This window comes from Herpailurus yagouaroundi, unplaced genomic scaffold (assembly GCF_014898765.1).
Source record: "Herpailurus yagouaroundi ecotype Mexico unplaced genomic scaffold, PumYag 28, whole genome shotgun sequence".
Classification (NCBI taxonomy): Eukaryota; Metazoa; Chordata; class Mammalia; order Carnivora; family Felidae; genus Herpailurus; species Herpailurus yagouaroundi.
Window position 1 is genome coordinate 41,512,775 of NW_024412376.1, and position 22,390 is coordinate 41,535,164.

Consider the following 22,390-nt stretch of genomic DNA (forward strand, 5'->3'; position numbering starts at 1 on the left):
GGGAGAGGGAGAGGGAGAGGGAGAGGGAGAGGGAGAGGGAGAGGGAGGGAGGGAGGGAGGGAGGGAGGGAGGGAGGGAGGCAGGGAGAGAGAGAGAAAGAATCCCAGGCAGACTCCATGCCCAGCATGGAGCCAGATGCAAGGCCAATCCCACGACCCTGGGATAGTGATCTGAGCAGCAATCAAGAGTCGGATGCTCAACTGACTGAACCACCCAGGCGCTCCCCATTTATCTCATTTTAAAGAAGTTAATATAAGATTGTAAAAATATATGGACCACAGTCTCCTAGAACTTGCCAGTATTCAGTCCATAGTTACACATGAGAGGTGGTGACCTCTGGCACAGACATCTGTTAGGAATAAGTTTTGGGCAAGATTCGATTTCTAAACACACTGGGCTACAGCTAGATTTCACCTCCTAATTAAACGTTTCTAATTAGCAATTTAGAAATTATTATGTATAACTTTAGGAATATTCCAAGCAGCTCAATGTTTAGACCTTCACCTGCCAATTCAAATCTCTGTGGAAGTCACACATGCTGGCTACTAACACCATCTCCTTCAATATGCACTGCAGAATTCATTTGAATAAGACTTAAATACGATAAAAGCATAATCTTTACCTAGTTCTTGCACCTTCAAAGGTGAGGCTCAAAAGGTTAATGCTTATATTTCTGAATTACACATCCGTTTGGAACTTGCTAACTCTCAGTTATTATAGCTACGTTTGAAGTGCAAAGGAGAAGATCTGCCTCAATTGTTCTTACTTCTCTTACCACCAGTTTTGACACAAATGCCTTAAGTGCGTTCCTTTGATTGGAAAGAAAGGATAAAACAGCAACAGAACCACATACAGAGAACAGAACCTCTTCATGTGTATTTCTGTTGACATTCTAATAATCAAGTGCTTGTTACTTATATCCGCATAAAATGTTTAGTACTTGTCAAATCGGGTCATGCAAGCTTATCTTGGTCACAAGATTATTCAAGAATCCAACACTGTCATCATTATATGTTTATTTACTCGGAGATGAGTGTATTATGTTTAAGATTTTTATGTAATTTAAATTCCAAATCATAAATGTAGAGGAGTCATCAATGAATACTATCACTAAAGGATAAAAGTCTACTGTGGAACAGGATTCTTAAATATTCTCAGGCTATCTCCTAATGGATCATCATTAATGACAAAGAGGAAAAAAAAACCTATTTTTACAATTAAGAAATCTGGCAATCATCACTTCTGGCAATTTTAAAAATACAACCACAAATTCATGGACACTCTTCCATCTATGTCTCTTCCCCTTGAATCTGGGCAGGCTCCTGACCTTGCCAACCAACAGCATATGCATTAGTGATGCTAGAGGAATGTGGATACTAGATTATAAAAGGTCCTACCATGTCTGCCCTCATGGATAGAACACTCCCTTAGGCTGCCATGCCGTGTAAGGAAGCCCAAGCTATGTGAAGAAGCTTGTGTAGGAGATTCTGCTCACTCGTCTCAGAAGAGTCTTGCCTCTGAGTCACCCTAACCCAGGCACCAGATGTAAGTACAAAGCCTCCAGATGATCCCAGCCCGTAGCCATTCAAATGTCCCAGCTGGTTTGCTTAGAATAATCAAGATCATTTACCTCCCAAAAATACATAACCTGAATATAACCATGAAGAAAGATTAAAATTAAAGATCATTTTATAAAACAACTGGTCTAGACTTCCAGGGAAGATGGTGGAGTAGTAGGATCCTAAGTCCACCCCATCTCACAGACAACTCAACTCAAAAAGACCCACATGAGGGCAAATAAACCAGAAAATGACCCAAAGACTGGCAGAACAGACTTCACAGCTAAATGTAGAGAAGAAGCCACATTGAAAAGGGTAGGAAAGGCAGAGACATGGTCGGGAATCAAATGGACCCACAGGACTGTCCACAAGAGGAAGAGACATGATGGGCACGGAGAGGTTAGAGGACTAGACCCCACCACACCAGGTACCCCAGGCATGGGGAACATACACTGGGAAAAGGAATCCCTGTAACATTTGGCTTTGAAAGGGCCTGGCTTCACAAGTTCTTACAATTGGTGGGGCTTAGCATCTGGAACTTTAAAAATTGGTGGGCTCAGCTCTGGGAGCTGGAGGGTGAGGAAACTGAGTTCCCAGCCTTAGCACAACAAACAGCCCTGCTGCGATACAGCATAGAAGCAGCATTGTGAAGAACACCAGGCGTATACATGAAAGAAATGTATTTACTAATCTCAGAGCAAGTGCTGCAGAGGGAAGAGATCTTTGGGAGACATCTCCAAGAACAAAAGAGCTACTGGCATACCCTCCCTGCTTCCCAATCCAGGTATACAGACACTTGCTGGAACCAGCACAGGGCCAACATTCTCCACCTAGCTTGCTAAAAGCACCTCTGCCCAGTGCACTTCTGTGGATATACTCCCCCACAACCCGGCTGGCCTCAGCAGGAATTTTCCCAAGCTGCTGCAGGCCTTCTCCCACTGTGCACCAATGTGGACCTTGCTGCCATTGTGCACCCTGCCCCCATATCATCCTGCAGCCCTGTCCCCTCCAATAAACCCTGGGCCAGAGCCCATCCAAAGTGGTGCCATATAAGCCTGGCACTGGGCAATCAGCCCTGACAGTGGCCAACACCACTCCAAAGCGACCCCTGCCCAGGGAGAGGGAAAGATTACTACATACACTACTCTAACTGTGGCCTGAGTAGTGGGCTAGGGGCAGACATTACATCTAACTGCAGGATACGTCCACCAACAAAAGCTTCACAACGGACAAGTCAGGGAAGGTGCCCTGTAGTTTGGTGGTACTGTATCTCTGGAAAGTGCATGGGCTGACTCAACTCAAGCCCAAGGCAGCCTCAGACTGGCCCACTAACAACACAGGTACAAAACCCTGTCCACAACGGGGATGACTGTATTGAACAAAGGCAAATCAGCCACAATAGTAGGTCACAAACAACACACATAGGATGCACTCATGAAGCGCCAGGTCCTGGTGAATAGCAGACATTGCATTTCAGGGCACTACAGGACCTCTCATTCATAGGCCATTACTTTCAACAACAGTAGACATAGCTGACTTGACTAAATACACACAGAGAATTAGACAAAATGAGGACACAAAGGAATATGTTCCAAGTGAAAGAACAGGAAAATCACAGCAAGAGACCTAAGGAAAATGGAGACCTAAGGAAAATATCCAATAGAGAATTTAAAGTAATAGCAATAAAGATACTCACTGGACTTGAGAAAAGAGTAGAAGACTTCAGTGAAACCCTCAACAAAGAGACAAACATAAAACAACCAATCAGAGATGAAGAACTCAACTGAAATTAAAAAATACAGTATAGGGAATAAATAGTAGACTAGAGGAAGCAGAAGAACAGATCAGCGCCCTGGAGGACAGAGTGATGGAAAGCAATCCACCTAACAGGAGAGAGGAAAAATAATAATAAATGAAAATAGACTAAGGGAACTCAGTGACAACATCAAGGTTAATAGCATTCATATAATAGGGACCCTGGAAAGAGAAGAAAGTAAAGGGGGACAGAAAACTTATTTGAAGAAATAATAGTTGAAAAATTCCCAAATCTGGTGAAGGAAACAGAAATCCAGATCCAGGAGGCACAGAGAGCCCCCCAATAAAATCAACCCAAGGAGGTTGACACCAAGATACACAGTAATTAAAATGGCAAAAAGTGCTGATAACGAGAATTTTTAAAGCAGCAAGAGAAAAGAAACAGTTACATACAAGGGAAAGCCAATAAGGCTATCAGCTGATTTTTCAGCAGGAACTCTTCAGGTCAGAAGGGAGTACCATAATATATTCAAAGTGCTAAAAGGAAAAAAACTTGCAACCAAGAATTCTGTATCCAGAAAAGCTATCATTCAGAATAGAAGGATAGAGAGTTTCCCAGGCAAAAAAATTTAAAGGAATTTATGACCACTAAACAAGCCCTAAAAGAAATGTTCAAGGAGACTCTTTGAGTAGAAAGGAAACACCTAAGTAGGAGTGTGAAAAGTAGGATGCACAAAGCAGTAAAATTAAATATATACACAAAAATTCAGTCAAGGGATTCACAGAATAAAAGGATGTAAAGTATGACACTGTATACCTAAAACATGGGGGGGAAGAAGAGCGAAGAATGGGTTCAAACTTAAGCAACCATGAATGCTTATATGCACAAGATAGAATGCTTAATATAGAATATAGAATGCTTAATATAGAATGCTATATGCACAAGATGTTATATGCAAACCTAATCAAAACCACAAATAAAAAACCAGTAATAGATATGCAAACACTAAAGACAAAGGAATCCAAATATATCACTAAAAAAAAAAATCAACAAACCATGAAAGAGTGCAAGAGAACAAAGTAACAGAGAAGAACAATAAAAACAACCATTGAGCAAGTGACAAAATGGCTACAAATACCTATCAATAATTACTTTGAATGTAAATGGACTAAATGTTCTAATCAACAGACATAGAGTGATAGAATAAACAAAAAAGCAAGACCCATCTATATACTACAACAGACTCATTTCAGACCTGACAACACAGGCAGATTGAAAGTGAAGGGATGGAAAAGCATTTATCATGCAAATGGAGGTGGAAAAGAATGCTGAGATAGCAATACTTATATTGGACAAAAGAGCCTTTAAAACAAATACTGTAACAAGGGACAAAAAATGACACTATATAACATAAAGGGAACAATCCAACAAGATGTAACAATTGTACATATTCATGCACTCAAAATGGGAGCACCCAAGTTTATAAAGCAGCTAATAACAAACATAAAGGAAATAATAAATAGTAATACAATAGTAGTAGGGACTTTAACACCTCATTTACATGAATGGATAGATAGACCAGACAGAAAATCAACAAGGAAACAGTATCTTTGAACAACACATTGGACCCCATGTATCTAACAGATATATTCAGAATATTCAGTCCTAAAGTAGCAGAATACACATTCTTTTCAAATGCACATGGACCATTCTACAGATCAGATCACATATTAGGCCACAAAACAAATCTCAACAAAGTCACAAAGACTGAACTTAGACTATGCATCTTTTCTGATCACAATGCTATGAAACTAGAAATAAACCACAAGAAAGAATTTAGAAAAAAAAAAAAAAAACACACATGTAGGTTAAATAACATGCTACTAAACAATGAGTAAGTCAACCAAGAAATCAAAGAGGAAATCAAATAATATATGGAGACAAATGAAAATGAAAACACAACACTCCAACATGTTTGGAATACAGCAAAAGCTGTTAAAGAGGGAGGTTTGTAGCAATACAGGCCTACCTCAAGAAGCAAGAAAAATCTCAAACAACCTAATCTTACACTTAAAGGAACTAGAAAAAGAATAACAAACAAAACCGCAAACCAACAGTAGGAAGGAAGTAATAAAGACTAGAGCAAAAATAAACAAAATAAAAACTAAAACAAACAAACAAAAAAATAGAACAGATCAATGAAACCAGAAGCTGGTTCTTTGAAAAGATCAACACAACTGATAAACCTTTCGCTAGATTCACAAAAAGAAACAGAGAGAGAGGATTCAAATAAACAAAATCAGAAATGAAAGAGGAGAAATAAAAACCTGACACTCAGAAATACAAAGGATTATAAAAGAAAATTATGAAAAATTATATGCCAACAAATTGAACAACCTAGAAGAAGTGGACAAATTCCTAGAAACATATAGCATCCCAAAACTAAATCAGGAAGAAGAAAATTTGAACAGACTGAATACTAATTACCAGAAATGAAACTGAATCAGTAATCAAAAAACTTCCAACAAGGGGCACCTGGGTGGCTCAGTCAGCTAAGGGTCTGACTCTTGATTTTAGCTCAGGTCATGACCTCACAGTTCATGAGTTCAAGCCCCACATCAGGCTCTGTACTGACAGCACATAGCCTGCGTGGATTCTCTCTCTCTCTGCCCCTCCCCTGTTTGTGAGCATTCTCTCAAAAATAAGTAAATAAACAGTAAAAAAAAAAAAAAAGAAAAAAAAGAAAAAAAGAAAAAAAAGAAAAACTTCCAACAAATAAAAGTCCAGAACCAGATACCTTCACAGGTGAATGCCATCAAACATTTAAATAAAAGTTAATGCCTATTGTTCTCAAATTATTCCAAAAAATAGAAGGAGGAAATCTTCCAAATTCTTTCTATGAGGCCAGCATTACCATGATACTAAAACCAGATAAAGATACTACCAAAAAAAGAGAACTACAGACCAATATCTCTGATGAACACAGATGCAAAAATCCTCAACAAAATATTAGTAAGCCAAATCCAACAATACATTTAAAAAAATCATTCTCACACACATACACACACATACACACAATCAATCACCACGATCAAGTGGGATTTATATCTAGGATGCAAGTGTACTTCAATATTCACAAATCAATCCACATAATACATCAACAAGATAAAGGATAAAAACCATAGTATCATTTCCATAAATGCAGAAAAAGCATTTGGCAAAGGACAACATCCATTCATGATAAAATCCTTTACAAAAAAAATTGGTTTAGAGGGAACATATCTCAGAATAAAGGCCACATGTGAAAAACCCACCGCTAACATCATCCTCAATGGTGAAAAACTGAGAGCTTTTCCCCTAAGATTGGGAACAAGACAAGGATGTCCACCCCTACTATTTTTATTCAAGATAGCACTGGAAATTCTAGCCACACCAACCAGACAACAAAAAGAAATAACAGGCATCCAAATTAGTAAGAAAGGATGAAAATTTTCACTACTTGCAAATGATATACTATATATAGAAAACCCAAAAGACTCCACCAAAAAACTACTATAACTGATAAATGAATTCAGTAAAGTCACAGGATACAAAATCAATACACAGAAATCCATCCACTGCATTTTTACACGCTAATAATGAAGCAGCAAAAGGAGAAATTAGGAAAACAATCTCATTTAGAATTACACCAACCAAGGTGTAAAACCCAACCAAGGAGGTGAAAGACCTGCACTCTGAAAACTACAAAACATTGATGAAAGAAATTGAAGACAACACAAATGGAAAAAATATCCATGTTTGTGGATTGGAAGAACAAATATTTTTTAAACGTATTATCCAAAGCAATTTACACATTTAATGCAATCTATATCAAAATATCAACAGCATTTTTCACAGAACTAGAATAATCCTAAAATTTGTATGGAACCCAAAAAAGACTCCAAACAGCCAAAGCAATCTTGAAAAGGGAGAACAAAACTGGAGGTGTGGCAATCCCAGATACCAAGATATACTACAGACCTGTAGTGATCAAAACATTATGGTACTGCCACAAACCTAGGCACATAGATCAATGGAACAGATAGAGAGCCCAGAAATACTCACATGATTATACAGACAATCTTCAACAAAAGAGGCAATATGCAATGGGAAAAAGGCTCTTCAACACATAGTGTTGGGAAAACTGGACAATTACATGCAAAAGAATGAAACTGGACCACTTTCTTATACCATACACAGAAACAAACTCAAAATAAAGATCTAAATGTGAGACATGAAAACATAAAAATCCTAGAAGGGAGCACAGGCAGTAATTTCTCTGACACTGGCAATAGCACTATTTTTCTAAATATGTATCCTGGTAGGAATGCAAACTGGTGCAGCCACTGTGGAAAACAGTAAGAAGGTTTATAAAAAAGCTAAAAATAGAGCTACCATATGATCCAGTAATCCCATTACTGGGGTATTTGCCCAAAGAATACAAAAACACTAATTTGAAAAAATTTATGCACCCCTATGTTGACTGCAGCATTATATATAGTAGCCAAATTACAGCAGCAGCACAAGTGTCCATCGGTAGATGAATGAATAAAGAGGTGGTATATAAATGCAAAATGGAGTATTATTCAGCCATAAAAAAGAACATGGATGGATCTAGAGGGTATAATGCTAAGTGAAATAAGTCAGAGAAAGACAAATACTATAGGATTTCACTCGTATGTGGAATTTAAGCAACAAATGAACAACAACAACAACAACAACAAATAGAGACAAACCAAAAAACAGACTCTGAACTATAGACAGAACTAACTAATGGTTACCAGAGGGCAGGTGGTTGGCAGATAAGTAAAATAGGTGACAGGGATTAAAGAATACACTTACCATGATGAATTCTGACTAATACGTAGAAATGTTGTATCGCTATATTGTACACCAACCAAAACTAAGAGAACACTGTATGTTAACTATATAGAATTAAAATTTAAAAATCAAAACAAAACAACTGGTCTATACTCTTCAAAAGTACTAGTATCATGAAAGACAGAGACTGAGGAAATATTCTAAATTAAAGGAAACTATGGAGACATGCCAATTATTAAACACAATTCAATACACTGGACTGGATCCTGCATGGATGAAAATATTTCCACAAAAGGTATCCTGGTGGCACCTAGCTGGCTCGGTTGGTAGAGCATGTGACTTTTGATCTCAGGATCATGAGTTCAAGCCCCATGTTGGACCCAGAGATTACTTAAAAAGAAAAAAAAAAAGCTATCATGTAACAACTAATTAAGTATGAATATGGATTGCTCAGTCCAGTGCTTCTCAAATATTCATACACATACAAATCAGAGGTCTTCTTAAATACAGATTCTGGGCAGCTGACACTGTCTTCTTCGCATGGCTCTTAACAGCCATTTCTCTTTGGGCACAATGGCAATTCCTAAGGAAAAACTGATTGCACCAGTCGCAGAAGAAGAGGCAACCATCCTAAACAATAAGATCACTCAAGTGGGTGTTGGACAAGTTGGTATGGCATGTGTCATCAGCATTCTAGGACAGTCTCTGGCTGGTGAACTTGCCCTTGGATGTTTTGGAAGATAAATGCAAAGGACAAACGAAGGGTCTGCAACATGGGAGCTGATTTCTTGAGACACCTAAAATTGTGGCAGATAAAGATTACTCTGTGACAGCCAATTCTAAGATTGTGGTGGTAACTGCAGGAGTCCGCCAGAAGGAGGGGGAGAGCCAGCTCAACCTGGTGCAGAGGAATGTTAATGTCTTCAAATTCATTATTCCTCAGATAATCAAGTACAGTCCTGATTGTATCATAATTGTGGTCTCCAACCCAGTGAATATTCTTACACGTTACCTGGAAGTTAAGTGGACTGCCCAAGTGCTGTGTGATTGGAAGTGGGTGTAATCTGGATTCTGCCAGATTTCACTATCTTATGGCTGAAAAACTTGGCGCTCATCCCAGCAACTGCCATGGATGGATTTTGGGAGAGCATGGTGACTCAAGTGTGGCTGTGTGGAGGGAGTGAATGTGGCAGATGTTTCTCTCCAGGAACTGAATCCAGAAATGGAAATAGCCAATGACAGTGAAAACTGGAAGGAAGTGCATAAGATGGTGGCTGAAAGTGCCTACAAAGTCATCAAGCTAAAAGGATATACCAACTGGGCTGCAGGACTAAGTGTGGCTGATCTTATTGAATCCATGTTGAAAAATCTATCCAGGATTCATCCAGTGTCAATGGTGAAGGGACTGTATGGCATTGAGAATGAGGTCTTCCTGAGCCTTCCATGCATCCTGAACACTCAGGGATTAACCAGTGTTATCAACCAGAAGGTGAAGGATGATGAGGTTGCTCAGCTCAAGAAAAGTGCAGATACTTTGTGGGACATTCAGAAAGACCTAAAAGACCTGTGACTTCTGGATTCTAAAAATTTTAAACTACAACATGATGTACGGTGAGCCTTTAGTTTTTTCATCCATATATAGGGATCACAGTTTGCTTTTATCCTCCTAAATATGTGAATCTGGGCTCACAGAATCGAAGCCCATGCTTTGTTTGGTGCTTGCAATATGAACCCTTGAGCAAATAAAATTAATTTTCATAGTGTGCTTCTAAATAAATAAAACTTAAATAAATAAGTGCATATTCTGACTCAGCAGGCCTGGAGTAGGGCCCCAAATTCTCATTTCTAACAAATTCCCAGTTAGTGTCAATGTGTTGGACTGTGGGTCACCCTTAGTGTCACAATACATTAAATAACAATATAGTGTCAGTTTCAAACTTCCTGAATTTTTCCTTGTTTTTGGAAGACACATACTGAAGTTTTTAGAAATGAAAGGGGTCATAAAGAAATCAAACTTCATCTCAAATGATTCAACAGCAATAATAATAATAATAATGTAATTACACTGTGTGGGGACAGGAAATACAAATGTTTATTGCATCATGTTGCAACCTTTCTGTGGATCTGAAATTTTTCAAAAGAAAGGCTATTATGTAAATTAATATCAATAACCCTACAAAGTTGCTATTTTTATTTCAATGATATAGATGAGGAAACAGAGATGCCTAAAGAGATTAAATAACTTGTGTACAATCATATTACTAGTAAAGGGCCGCAAGATCATAAAGTTAAGTGATAATGTTCCTTGCTATTAAATATAACATGACCTTGGGAAAGCAACACCATTATAGGCCTGTTTCCTGATTCAGCTAAATGCGGTCTGGTTGCACCAGACCACATGATGTCTAGCATCTCAAACACCATCACTCCCATAAGTCAATGCACCCTTCAATCACTAATATCCTCCTACACTTCATCTGGGCAGGTCTTTATCTCCCTCTACCTTCATGGTAGAATGAAAGAGCAAAGGGAAATGTATCTAAAAAACATATCCATATGACCAACACCAAATCGCAGACATCTATGACATTTTGAATTGGTTAGCCATATGAAATAGAATTTCAAAAATTTTAAAAAGTTCAGGAGGTGAGCCACACATTCTCTCCAAGGAATAGCACTGTCCCTTATCTGAATACCAGACTTAGGTTTCAGAAAGGAGACTTCAAAATATTCCACATAAAGTAATGTATGCTTCCATCATTTGAGGTCCTGAAAGGAAAGCCTTCTCACAAGGCCAAAGATATTTTCAAAATTTAATCTTAACTCCACAACAAAACAAAAACATAGTATCCATGAATGAAGCAAAGGAACTGAAACAGAGGAAATCCTTCTGACAAATGGAGATCCCAAAGTGCACTCAGATTTACTACTAAAGGAATGGTGATCACTTGGAGAAGCAGACAAGGGATAACTAGAAATTACCACAAGTTAACTAGGAACCTGCCAATTAATTTCTATTCAGGTTGGGAAACATAAACACTCTGTATATTTAGGTTCTAACGAGGTCTTTAAAACTGTCACTCGATACAATATCCTTGCATATACAATGAAGAAATGTCACCTAGTCAGAAGTTCTTAAAATTCATCATCTCAGGATCTCTTTATACTACAAAAATTACTAGGATCCCAAAGAACTTTTATGTCTATTGACATTCTTAGTATTAGAAATAAAAAATAAAATTTATGAGAAATTTTAGGGGCGCCTGGGTGGCTCAGTTGGTTAAGTGTCCAACCTCAGCTCAGGTCATGATCTCACAGTTCATGGATTCCATGTCGGAATCTGTGCTAACAGCTCAGAGCCTGGAGTCTACTTCAGATTCTGTTGTCTCCCTCTCTCACTGCCCCTCCCCCACTCATTCTCATTTTTTCTCTGTCTCTCAAAACTAAACATTAAAAAAATTCTTTTGATTTTTACATGATTAGTTGATTAAAATAATATGCCAATTACATATTAACATGTTTTATGAAAAAATAACTTTTCTAATAGAAAATAATTTAGTAAGAGAAATTGTATTGTTTTCAATTTGGAAAATCTCTTTTTTAAAGTTTATTTCTTTATTTAGAGAGAGAGAGGGAGAGAGAATCCTAAGCAGTCTCCATGCTGTCAGCACAGAGCCAGACAAACTGTGAACTCACGAACCGTGACATCATGACCTGAGCCAAAATCAAGAGTCAGATGCTTAACTGACTGAGCCACCCACATGCCCCAAAACTCTCTTTAATGTCAGATGTAAAAAAAAAGGCAGCTAGATTCTCATATCTGCTATTGCATTCAATCTGTTTCCGTATTAGATGTCACATCACCTCTGGAAAACTCCACTCCACTCCACTCTGTAAAAGAATGAGTGGAAAAGGCAATCATCATAAAAAGAGCTCTGACCTCAGAGACCCCAAAAAGGGCCTCAGAGGACCCCCGGTTGACCCTTTGAGAATCACTGTCTTATGTGCTAACGTAATAAGTCTGATTAGCAAAATTAAAAATATCATACTCACCAGACACTGTTTCCGACAACCACATTAATCTGGACAAGGACTTCTCAACCTCAGCACCCTTGACATTTTGGGTCTGATTCTTGTTGGAGGCACCATCCTATGCATGGTTAGCAGTACCTCTGGCCTCTACCCGGTAGATACCCATACCAACCCCACTCAGTTCTAACAATCAAAAATGTTTCCATACATCGCCAAATGTCCCCTGGGAGTTGAGATCCACCACTATAAATCTAGAGAAATACTTCTAGTGTTATGCCTCAGAGCTCTAACTCAGTATTTGTTGTCTTCATACAGGACACAAAACTGGAGAGATACTGAACAATTTCCTGTGCAAGAAGTATGCCCAAGCATTTTTCAGCAGGTTGGAATCAAACAGACCAGCAATACAAGATTCCAAAGAAAAAAACTATCTGGGAAGTTCTTGAACCTGTATAAAAAGCAGCCACACAAGTATAGTATGAGAACATATGCCTCAGCCACAGTGGTGAGTAAAGTCAATGTGTACAGGAAGGCCAGAGTGAGGACACACATGTCATGACTGGCAAACTGAGAACATCTCAAGTAGAATTAACACATCCTACACCTAGAACGAGGAAGATGTTGATCCCAACTGCACACCTTACTGACCAGACCACATTAGGGCAACTCAACTCAATTCTGACAATATCCAGCCAGAGATGGCATCAGATCCCACAGGTTAAGGGCTTAGTCCCACAAGACTGTCCCTCAACCCTCTCATCCCCTCCCCCCCCCACCCCGCCTCTGCTTCAGATACCAGATGTAAGACCAGATTGTTACATGGGCTTCTGACTGGCTATAAATCAGAGGTTCTCATGACCCAGTCCTTGGATTCAATTTATTTGCTAGAGCAGTTCACAGAACTCAGTAAACCGGTTTAATCACTAGATAACTGGTTTATTACAAAGGATATTAAAGGATATAAATCAACATCCAGATGAAGAGACACATAGGGTGAGGTGCCACATGAAGAGAGTTTCTGTCCTCATAGAGTCTAGGATCCAGCACCATGGAATGTGGGAACCCTTCTGGTTCCCCAAACTGGAAGCGCTTGGAAACCCTCTGCTTTGGGGTTCATTATGAAGACTTCATTACATAGGCACCACTGATTAAATCATCAGCCACCAGCAACTGATTTGACCTCCAGCCTCTCTTCTCCCAGCCAAATCAGGGGTAGGACTGAAAGTTTCAATCCTCTATTCACTGTTGGTTCTCTGGCAACCGGCCCCCCATCCTTACGTACTTTTCAAAAGGCACCTTGGTTACATAAATCCAGTCCTAGTAGAGAAAGCTTTTCATGAATAACAGGACATCCATTTTACCTGAAGCAATTCAGGAACTGAAGACAAGAGATCAAATATAACAAAGATGCTCCCATTGCTCTTATGGCTCAGGAAATTCCAAGGGTTCTGGGAACTGGGGGCCAGGAACTGTGGATGAAGACTAAATATGTATTTCTTAGTATAAACCACAGCACAATGTGACCAGGAAAGTGGGAAATTCAAAGCAAAGTCATGCAACTTGCCAATTCTAAAAAACCGATTCTAAAAAACCATCATGTGAAAGAGATATTCACCTTGTACTGGGCCCAGAGATTAAAACCAGGGCTAATGGGTTAAGAATGTAAGAAGGCATATGTCAACCGAATATAAGGGGGAAAACCTTCTGAACTGTGTGAAGTTACACAACTCTTGGGCAGTTAATTTGGGAGAGAATGAGTTCCATGTCACCAAAGTTTTACAAGGTAAGACTAGGAGCATTCCAAAAGAGGCTCCGACACTACATGCAGGGCTTGAATAGTTGACCCATGAATCTATGAATAAGAAAATATATGCCCATCCCCCAAAGCCTGTCTCACTCACCAAGCTATGTGAGCCAAGTGACTGACTCCACAATACAGAAACAAGCTCTGTCACACTGACCTGCCACCCTTCCCTGCAGGACAGAGTAACCTCTCCCCAACCCCTGATAAATACACAGTGTACCATGCTGAGACATGAGCTCCCTTAGTTTCTGCTTCAAGTCAGGCATACTGTGGGTTCTGATTATACCCAAGATGCACGGTTAACATGACAAAGGGGTGGCCCTGACTATTTAGGGAGTAATCTCATTTTACCATCCCCTTTATTCTGGTTTTCCCTTTCCAAAGGAAGAATGTGTCAGATATTAATAAATACGTGACAAAGATTTGTGAACTGTTACCATTTCATAAATACACTCATTGCAAATAAAGTCATCCTTATTTGACCCCTGAAACGGTGATCTTACAGTTCCATGGACATGGATAGAGATGTTTGCTGAAGAGCATGATGATTGGCCCCCTTGAAGTTTCCTAAGAACCACAGCACACCAATAGGTATTTTAACCTTATTTTCCTATTTCCTAGTATGCAAAAGTATGTCAACAAAACAGAACGAAAAAACTAGATAGGTACTATAGCAGTAATACTGAATACTGCTCCAAAAGAGGCCAGAGTCCCAGGGATAAGTAAAGTCTGTGTTGGGGAAGAATGAGCAGGGGGAGCGCAGGGAGGCAGAAACCTCAGACAACTGGCTAAAGCTCTAAAACTGGGGAAAATAATATGAGAACTAATTACCTGATTGTGCTCTGTATTTTCATTTTTAGAATTTTTATCGTATGAAAAGATGAAGATAACGTGTTGCTCTTTAAATTTTTTTTTCAACGTTTTTTATTTATTTTTGGGACAGAGAGAGACAGAGCATGAACGGGGGAGGGGCAGAGAGAGAGGGAGACAAAGAATCAGAAACAGGCTCCAGGCTCCGAGCCATCAGCCCAGAGCCTGACGCGGGGCTCGAACTCCTGGACCGCGAGATCGTGACCTGGCTGAAGTCGGACGCTTAACCGACTGCGCCACCCAGGCGCCCCACGTGTTGCTCTTTAAACATATAACCTTTAGGAGCAGTTTGGTGGCTCAGTAGGTTAAGCATCTGACTCTTGATTTTGGCTTAGGTCATAGTCTCATGGTCATGGGTTTAAGCCCCACATAGGGCTCTGTGTGGAGCATGGAGCCTGCTTGGGATTCTCCACCTCCCTCTAAACAAACAAACAAACAAACAAACATTAAATATATAACCTTTAAAAATATTTCCTTTTCTACCTAAAACACCCCCCCTCTGGAAGTCAATAGGGACACAGAATTCACTAAACCAAAATTCATGTTCAGTGAAATAATGGGATATTCCTTCCATTCACTGCTATGTAACAGACCTCTCCAAAACTTACTGGTCTCAAACCACCACCATTTTATTACACTCACAATTTTCTGGCTCAGGTATTTGGGCATGGCACAGCAGGAATGATCAGCCTAAGCCAAGGTCAGTCAAATGGGCGTGGATGGGACGGTGACTGGGGACACATGTCTGAAATCCTAGTTTTGGTTGTCATTTGGGTTCCTCACTTTTGTCCGCTAGAGTCTGGGATGACCGCACTGTTTTTCCACACATCCTATGCCTGGGATGAGAAGACTGGAAGAACTAAGTCTGGCTGTGCATATCTCTTCCTCCCTCCTACACAGCCTCCCTACATGATAAGCATGGGCTTCCTCCCAGCTTGGCACTCTCAGGGTAGCTGGACTTCTCTACAGCGGCTGCCTTCCCCCAAAAAGAGCATCCCAGGAGGAAGGAAATGGAAGCAGTCAGCTCATCAAACTATAGTCAAGAGTGACTCCTGTCACAGTCTAATGACCAAAGCAACACAGGGTCCACCAAGATTTAAGGAGACAGATTCTCTTATCTCTATGGAAGGAGTATAGAAGAGTTTGTGGCCATCTTTATTTACTCTGTCACAAAGAGACACATTTATTTCATTTCTTCATCTGATATCATGTACAAGCAGATGATAGTCTGGATATGAGCAAAATAACCGTTCCCAAAGTGACTTCAAAATATAACCACTTCGTAGTAAATGTGCTCAACAGATCATATACATAAATATTTCTCTCACTACTGCTTCAAGTTTTTGTCATCTAAGGACAAGACAGCCATACAAGGGCTTCATTCATCAGAAAGGAAAGACATCAAAGAATGTAAGGGGCTCAAACTCAAAAAAGAATCAGACTCATTGTTAAGTTTCTTCAAACTGAAGCCTGATTTCTTCAGCAATTTCCAGTTTCATCCAAAAAATTAGTCAAACTGACAGATATTTTTACACTCTAAGATAGAGAACTAGAGTGTTTATTCTGTAATGTAAGTTTAAGTATGTGATAGTTGGCTTTTTTTAAGTCAAAGAAGAAAACTATAAATGAGCCTTATCCTAATAACACTGTTGATGAGGATACTGACACACAGAATACTGGAAAAATACTGAGTCCCTTCCAAGGTAATTAATCATTGTCAATAGTTTCTTTGATTTCTTCTAAGGAAATTTTAAAAGTTGCCTATGCCTATGCATGGGCATACACACACACAATTTCTAGGTACATATTTTAATACACAAAGGATCATAATAGAGATACAGTTCCATGTCTCAATTTTTTTTGAATTATTCAACTGTTAACTGAATGCTTTTTACGGGACCTGCAATGTTCCGGACATTGGAAACAATTAAGTGCAAAGGCCCTGGGGGAGAAATGTACCTTGCGTATTCCAGGAATGCCAAGGAGGCCAGGATGACTAGAGTTTAAGATATGAAGGTATGAAAGAAAAGCTGGGTAAGTAGTAGGAGATTTTTTAAATTTAATTCAGAGTGAGCCAGTATGCCAGTGTTTTAGCTCTCAGTTTTGTGTGCTCATTTACTATTGCTGTGTAACAAATTCCCATAAACCCAAAGCCTAAAAACAACACGTTTACCATTACTGTGTTTTCTGATTCTTGATGGGCATAAGAAAGCTATCGTTTATCTCCTACTTTCCGTGTGTCAGGAGTCCAGGCACATCTTCACTGGGTCCTCTGCCCCGGTCTTCAGCTCACAGAGTTGTAATCAAAGGATCAGCCAGCCTGTATTATGGAGGCTGGACTGGGGATAAATCTGCTTCCGACCTCATTTGAGTTGTTACCAGAACTCATTTCCTTGCAGCTGTACAACCGAACGTTCCGACTTTCTGGTGAATATGAGATGGAGGCCCCCGCAGTTTCCTCTCCAAAAGCAGTTCATAACATGCCTATTTGCTTCTTCCAGTGAGAGAACCTCTGCTTCCAGTCTGGTCCCGGGGAGTTTTACATAACAAAACAATCATGGGGAAAACATCCATCACCTTAGATTCTACTGGTTAGAATCAAGCCATGGGTCCCACAGGCACCCAAGGGCCTAGATGACTGGGCCACCTTAGGATTTGTCCACCAAGATAGGTGTCCATGTTTGTGAGTCTACTTCATTCTTTTGAACAAGCTGCTGAACGTTTCTTCTCATAGTCATCACATAATTTGGGTGAGAGGGTTAACCCTCTCGCCTGCCACTGAAGGCTGTTTGTGATTTTTTTTATTGTGTATTTATTTATTTTTGAGAAAGAGAGAGAGAGAGCACAAGGAGAGGAGGGGCAGAGACAGAGAGAGTGAGACACAGAATCTGAAGCAAGCTCCAGGCTCTACACTGTCAGCACAGAGCCACACGTGGGGTTTGAACCCATGAACCATGAGATCATAACCTGAGCTGAACTCGGACGCTTAACCAACTGAGCCACCCAGGCGCCACAAGGCTGTCTGATTTTTGCACTGAGAGATACAGTAGACGTCAATGGCAGCAAACACGCTCTACATTTTTGCAAAATTTTGACAGTATCTGCAGAGTACTTTGTACTAGAGAGATGGCCTTCAGGACAGGGGTGCATTCTACACCTTGCGGGACACTGCGAACAGTCACACAAAGTCCGTTCCAGTTCACACACACTTGTTTCCTCCTCCTAGAGACTTCCCTCATCTGGGAAAGTCCCATGGGTGAAACTTTATAACTTTCTTCACATAGGTGCTCTTCATCTCTTCATTTAGGCTCACACGCCAGTGATTTATCTTTTCTTGATTTAGGCTTACGTTCAGGTAATTCATCTTTTCGGATAACACTGATAATCATGCCTGTTCTCCCGCTGTATTTTCTGATGCCCTGCGGTATATAAGGAAGCTATCGATTTGGTAATTACTTTTAATCCTTCATCCCAATGAATCATTTTAGTGTACCTAAGAGCTCTTCAATCTGCTCTCTGGGGCTATCCACGTGTACAAGCATCTGTAAATAATGCAAACTCTCCCCCTTCTAGTTTTCAAACTAGCTCTGTTTTGTTTCTTGCTTTTCTTATATCATAATTCTAGGACAATAGTAACAGTGAGCCATGTCATGATTTCATCAACCTTTTAAGCATTTCAATAATTACATAGAATATGAACTTAAGGGTTAAAATATACATTTTAAATCATTTTAAGGAAGCATCCACAATTTCTGCTTTACTAAAGTATTACGTTAGGAATAACGTAAAAGCCTACAGCTTTTAGGCATCTGCTGTAAGATTTTCTCCTTAGACTTATTAATATGGCATATTATTATATTAATGTGTTTCCTAATATTGAACCACCCTTGTATTTCAGGGGTGAATTCAACCTAGACTGAAATATTATCCCGTTAAAATACTGCTGTTACTTTTGATGTATTATTTAAGGTCTCTGCACAATATGCATAAGTAAAATTGATCTACAACTTTATCTCTGACAGACTTTGGCATGAGTGCCCCACCAGCATCATAAAAAGAAGTTGAAACTTTCCTCTGCTATAGTGTGGACCAGTTTAAATACTAACTGATTAACCTATTAAATGGTTTCTTCCATCTTTAAAATTCACCTGTGAAAATATCTCTGCCTGGTGCTTTTTTTTTGGGGGGGGGGAAGCAGGGGATGGCAGTTCTTTGAACGTTTTCTGTTTATTAGTACACTGATTTTATTCAGATTTTCAAAATTCTGTGCACTGTGTATCTATGGTTATTTTCACATTTGTTTCTTTTTATGTAATGTGAGCCTTCTCTCCCACCCCTGTTTTTCTTAACTAGCTTAGCCAAGAAAATCTGTTTTATTTTATGCTCCCCAATCTACCAAAAATGCAAGAGGTTTTATAAAAACCACTTTTTTCTTTCCTAATTAATTTCAACTTTCATATTTTCTTCAAATTTCTGGGGATGTAGGTGGGTGGAAATTTAACTTATTTCATTCTTTCTGGCTTGGATATGCAGTTATTTAAGTCTATACATTTCCCTTAGAATATAATTTTTGCACTATCCTTTAAGTTTTGATAAGCTTGTTTTCATAATATTTTTCTAGGCATTCTACAACTTTTTTATTTCCACTTTCACCCATGAATCATGAAAGTCTTTAAACTTCCAGATGACCAAGGACTCTTTTTTTTTTTTTTTTTTGGCTTCTAATTTCTAGATTTAGAATATTACCGATCGGGGGGAAAAAAGATGGTCTGTGTTATTTCTGCCTTTTGAAATTTGGGATTTTTCTTTGTGGCCAAAAATAGATACTCAAGACCTATAAACACTGCTTTTATTGTCTTCTGAGTTGCTGTAGGAAAATATGAGGCAACCAGATGTATCCTCCCAGTGTTTTTTATTTTTCCTTAAAATCTAATAACTGAATCAGTTTGTCTCTATACGGATCATTCTGAAGGACTTACTATTCAGACTGATGTTTTCTGAAATTCAGCGAACATTTTGATCAGATTATGGTCTCACTCTGATTCAGAAAAAAAGTTCTGTTTTATCATCAAAATTATTTCTGTTCCTTGCATTCATTCTGTACTCCTGTGATGACTTCTGATGGGTCATTCTTGCCCTCTGTGTCTGTTTCTTTGACTTGTGTCTCTCCTTTCATTGAATGTGACTGTTCCATTAAGGAGGGTAATTTGTTTTTTAATTTTTTATTCTATTTTGGTATTTTTAATTTGTTCGTTTTAAAACGTTGTACATGTGTCAGTCTGTTTCCTTAGCTCAGCAAGTATCTTTAAAACTCTTCCATCATTTTATTTTTTTTAACTCCCATTTCATTAAATATTTAATTCTTCTATAGAGATAAATTTCAGTAAGTTCCTTTCTTCTCTTCCTTAGACCAGTAGTTCTTAGATTTTTCAACTATAGTTCACATTTTCTCCTCTCCTGCTGCAATATAGGCTCATTGACTACACGCTGGATATTTTTGGTTGTTTCATTTCAACCATACTAGTTTTTAAATGGGCAGCTTTGTCAACACTTTATTCACACCACGACACCACGGGTGACACGTCCTTGAATCTCTTCCCATGTTGTGGACGTCTGTTTTCTTCTTCTACACACTACAGCTTTGCCTGCCCAGTGTTCTGTCGCTGGAGAATGGTGTGTTCATCGGCTTGGGCTGCCACAACAGAACACCACAGACTGGGCGGCTCCAACAACAGAAATGTGTGTTCTCACAGCTCTGGAGGCTGGGAATCCAAGACCAAGGTGCCAGCAACGATTGTTGCTCCTGAGGCCTCTCTCTTTGGCTTGCAGATTGCTGCCTTCTTGCCGTGTCATCACACGGCGTTTCCTCTGTGCATGTGCATCCCTGGTGCCTTTTCTTCTTCTTATAACAGTCCAATTGGATGAGGGACACATCCTTATCACCTCATTTAACCTCGGTTCCCTTTTTAAAGACCCCATCCCCAAATAAGGTCACATTGGGGTTAGGGCTTCAACATTTTGAGTCCATAACCAATAAGGATGGGGAGGACAAGGACGCAGCCAGGGCTATAAGCAACCTGCTCTCTCACTTCATCTCTCTGGTTTTGCCAAAACGCCTGTGCCTGTGTTCACTCCCTCTGCCTGGGCTATACAAACTCCAGGGGAGGCCCCGGGCCCTTCAGCCCCTGCCAGAAGTCTCTGTCCTAGCTGGCCACTTTATCACCACTTCCCACCATTTACTAGACAGAAGCTGGACCAGGTAAGAGACATGACTTGTAGATGTTCATGTTACAAGTTATCAGGGTGGGACATGGGATTCCCCTCCCTACTCTCAGGGTTCATTCTTCCCATCTTTTTCTCTTATAGAAGCTCTTTTTTAAAATTTAGTTTTGATTCTGAGGTTTTCTTTCTGATTTTCTGTTTACTGCCAGAGATCACTGACCCTGCAGTGTCTATGAGAGGAAGTCACACCCCACCTATTCTCCTTTCTCTGGTGGGAGGCTAGGATGGTCAGGAGGAACTTCTACCTTTGTGGAAGTTGCAAGTCTTACCCAAAGCTGCCCAAACCATCTTCTCCACCTCCCTCCCAAAAGGGATTCTGAGGATTACATATGCATCTGTTGCGTATCATGTCTGTGGAAGGTTGAGTTAGGAGTAAAACAGATATGGCCCATGCCAATTTTTAAAAACATCATTTGCTGATCCCTGGCCTTTTCCTCAATTTGACTGATACCAAAGTGTTTTTTGTTTGTTTATTTTTTTGTCTTTTTCCTTTAACCTATTTTTAGTTTATATTGTAAGATTTTTGAGCTCTGTCTTTGATATCTTAAAACATGTGTTTGAGATATCTGTTTTAGATAATAAGTGGACAATAAATACTACTGGTAAAGCCATAAGTAAAAGGTAACACACTATCACATGCAGAAACCTGTAAGTTGCTAAACTTCGCTAGTTCCCGCACTCCCGCATCGTAAAAATGGGCCACATATTTTTATTAAGTTATTTCAGTATCATCCAAGTTCATTTCAGCAAGGCAGGGTTCCCAGTTGAGGTCTCTTAGAGAATTCAGTATTAGTGTATACCCTCAAATTGTATGTAAATGGTCCATATGCATTTGTATTTTTTCAATGAGATTGTTATCTTTCATAAAATTCTCACAGACCTATGAAACATAAAAACTGGTTAGGAACCACTAACCTATAGTAATGAGCAGGAAACCTGCCAAGAATGGGAAACAATGGAAACTTAGAAACCATTTACAATAGTTTGGATTCATCTGAATAATAAAGTCAAGTGAAAGAGTTTTCTTTTAAGCTACACAGAATTTGGATAAAGCCCAGAGGACTTCCAAAAAAGTTCAGCTGCAGGTGTTTGTGGCCCTGGGCATGGCAGGTAACACCATCCTGCAGAAATTGTAGAACAGGAGTACACACAAGAAACAATGATCATTCCGAAGACCCTTCCACATCAATCCATCAGTAACTACAGCTTACTCTGTGAGCTTATTAG

At 39.4% G+C, this 22,390-nt stretch overlaps 1 protein-coding gene and 1 pseudogene across 3 annotated transcripts in view; one reads left to right on the plus strand and one right to left on the minus strand.

The window, feature by feature from the left end:
• The window catches only part of ARHGAP10 (Rho GTPase activating protein 10), a 339,539-nt gene that overhangs the window by 64,227 nt on the left and 252,922 nt on the right, over positions 1-22,390 (minus strand). The window lies entirely within an intron of this gene.
• On the plus strand, positions 8,218-9,765 carry LOC121028778 (L-lactate dehydrogenase B chain-like; annotated as a pseudogene).